Consider the following 403-nt stretch of genomic DNA (forward strand, 5'->3'; position numbering starts at 1 on the left):
CTTTTAGAAAGCACATTTAATCTTTACTGGCTCCCCTAGGCTTCGATGAAGTAGAAGGGAAAGGAGAGGAGAGGGGGAAAGAAAAAATACAGGCAAGGGAGGCTGTTGAGGGACAGCAAGCATCAGGCTCAAATCAACGACCAGATGAAAATGTACTAGACCACACTGCCCCCTCTCTTCCTCTCGCTCTGTCTCCGTCTCTCTCACACACTCTCACTCCTGGAAAGCTTCAGTGTCTGGTTACAGACTCTTTTGGATCCTTCCCCCCCTCCCCACCCTCGCCCTTTGCCAACTATCCTAGAGATTCCTTGCATGCCTACTTAAATCTTTAACAGAATAAGGACTCGGCTCCCTCCGCCGCCGCCAGCCTCACACACACACTCTCACTACACACACCGCAGCC

This window comes from Charadrius vociferus, unplaced genomic scaffold (assembly GCF_000708025.1).
Source record: "Charadrius vociferus isolate BGI_N301 unplaced genomic scaffold, ASM70802v2 scaffold858, whole genome shotgun sequence".
Classification (NCBI taxonomy): Eukaryota; Metazoa; Chordata; class Aves; order Charadriiformes; family Charadriidae; genus Charadrius; species Charadrius vociferus.